Raw genomic sequence first — 2,876 nt, 5'->3', positions numbered from 1 at the left:
ATTGCTTAAAAGGACATTTTTGTCTTTTCTCCTTCATTGGACACTTTATCATGGTGGCACTCAGACTCTCTTATGAAGGTAAGAATGTAATTATTGGTATCTATTCTATTTTTATTTCAAAAGGCAGTTAACTGTCAATATGTTTAAAAAGAGGACAAATGAGGCAGAAAGAGAGACCATGAATGTGACTGAAGGTAACATAACAACAAAGGGGAACTTGTTGGTACTAGGATGATCGTAATAGCTCAGACTTGCCCACACTTCTGTCTACATTGAGTTCATTGCTCACAGAAAAAGGAAAAGAGAAGGAAAGAAAGGAAAGGAAAAGAAAAAAGAAAGAATACGTGCTTACTTGATTTTTAAGGCTTGAGTACAGATCAATATCTAATTGGTTTTTTTCATAAATTGAATCATTGAAGCATTTTATTAGTAAGTCAAAAGGAACGTGTATTTAGTAGAGGAAACTTTGTGACAAAATTGTCTTCAATGAAAGAAGAAAAATATTTTTACTTGGACACACATAATGTATTGTGTTTGTGTTTTCTTTGATTATTATTATTTATGTCTACAGCACCTGGTCTTCCTAGGTGGTCTCCCATTCAAGTACTAACCAGGCCAGGCCCTGCTTAGCTTCCAAGATCAGACATTGGGCTTGTTCAGGGTGGCATGGCCACAGACCCTGGGCTATGGCTCCACTGGGGTGTGAACCCAGGACCTTCTGCGTATAAAACAGACGTGCGAATTGCTACACTATGGAACCATGTCCTTCTTCTTTTTTTTTTTAAGTGAAGGGGCAAGATTGGCAACAAAGAAAAATAATGAGTTGTAAGAGAGTGAATACTAAAACAAAATCAAATCATAATACGTATCCTTCAAAGCTTAAAAGAGTCTTTACCTCATCTTCCTACCTGGTTTTGTTTTATACAATTAGATATACTGAATCAAATTGTGTCAAGACTTCTTTTACGTTAGCCTGAAAGTTCTAACTATTAATAGTAGATTTTATTTTTCATTCTTCTTGACTACCAAGTATCTGGACTCTATACATTTGAGGACCTCCTCCATTAGAGAAACAAAAATGCCACACATTCACTTTCCCAGTCTCTCTTAAATCTTGGTATAGGCATATGATCTGACCTCCACTAATCACATAACATACCCTATATTCTAATAGAGGGCTATTGATGCAAAGAAATAGGAGCTTGGGGAATTTTTTCTAGAGACAGTAACTATTGCATAGGATCTCATTCCCAGGGCAGCAGTGACCACGGCCCCTGTGAATGAATCTCATGATAGTGCCAGTGGTGTTGGTAGTTCAAAGTAGCAGTGGTAGCAACATACTGGGAGGTCAGTTCCACTGTACTATTTGAGATGTTACTGTGGCTATGTGGCCTTTGAGTCTGAGATTTCTATGATCTCAGCAAATCAATGAATAGCCCAGTATCCTTTATTTTTCTTTTTTACCTTTTCCTTCAAATAACTTTAGATTTACAAAAGAGTTGCTAAAATAGTACAGTTTCCACATACCCTTCAAGCAGCTTCTTCTAACGTTAACATCTCACATCACTATAACACGTTTATCAAAAGTGAAAACGAACATTGGCACAGTAGTATTAACTCAACTCTCTTCAGGTTGCCTCCGTTTTTCCACTAATGTCTTTTCATTTCAAGATCCAATTCATGATACCCCATGACATTTACTTGTCATGTCTCCTCAGTTCCCTCCAATCTGTGAAAGTTTCTTTATCTTGTCTTTCATGACTGTGACATCTTTGTGGTCAGTTTTTTTGAAAATTGTCTGTTAATTTAGATTTGTCTGATATTTTCTCATGATTAGACTGAGGTTATAAATTTTGGGGAAGAAACTCACAAAAGCGATATGTCTTTCTAGTACATCATGTCAGGAAGTACATGATTCTGATATGTTAACTATTATATGGTGGTTAACCTGGTGTCTGCCAGGTTTCTCTAAAGTTATTATCCTCCCCGCTTTTTATAGTCTATTTATTAGAAACAAATTGCAAAGTTCAGCCCATACACAAGAGAAGGAAAATTAAACTCCACCTCACTGAATTGTGGACATATGTTAAAACCACCATAATAATTAATAAATATTTTGAGGAAAATACTTCGAGGCTCTGCAAATATCCTATTTCTCCTTAAGAGTTTTACCCACTAATTTTAGCATTTGTTACTGCATTTTACAAGCAACACATATTATTTTGGTGTTCTTTCTAATGGTAATTTTTTATTTCCTTAATTCTTCTACACGTATTAACTGGAATTATTCCATGAGAAATATTTGTCCCATCTCCTCATCTGTTTTTTAGTCATTTATTTATATCTGTATGAACTTATGAATATCTATTTTATTCTTTGGCTTATAATCCAATACTATTGTTTTTTATTTTGTTGCTCAAATTGTTAAAGCTTTGGCTATTGCAACTCTTTCAGATTGTCTCTTGTGTCATTTTGACATGCCCACATCCTGTTTTGTAAAATACTTATTATCGTATTTCCTTACCTTCTGATACAATAAGATGCTCCAGATTCATTTTCACATCATAGTCCTAGAATCAAAAATTTCTCCAAGGATCCCTAGTTCCTTTAGTGGAGAATGGTACTTAGAAATCAATGAGTTTGGAGTGTTTTATTCTATTGGGATGTCACTATTTCTAGGCATTCTCAGCAGAAAGAGCTACATATTTCTCTCTATATATCTATATTTATTTCTGTATTTATCTGTGTATTTATATGTGTATATATTTAATATATTATCTATATCTATCTATCATCATCTATCATCTATTTTTAAATAACATGAGTTCATTCTGAGTTCCCTGACTCTAATCCAGCCAGCATGGCGGTTTTCATTA

The 2,876-nt window shown here is 34.5% G+C and overlaps 1 pseudogene; it reads right to left on the bottom strand.

Moving 5' to 3' along the window:
• Positions 1 to 562: 562 nt before the first annotated feature.
• LOC111732016 lies at positions 563 to 678 on the bottom strand (annotated as a pseudogene).
• Between the last annotated feature and the right edge of the window lie 2,198 nt (positions 679 to 2,876).

The sequence above is a fragment of the Pteropus vampyrus genome, unplaced genomic scaffold (genome assembly GCF_000151845.1).
Source record: "Pteropus vampyrus isolate Shadow unplaced genomic scaffold, Pvam_2.0 Scaffold11, whole genome shotgun sequence".
Lineage (NCBI taxonomy): Eukaryota > Metazoa > Chordata > Mammalia > Chiroptera > Pteropodidae > Pteropus > Pteropus vampyrus.
This window is presented reverse-complemented; position numbering and strand designations above follow the sequence as displayed.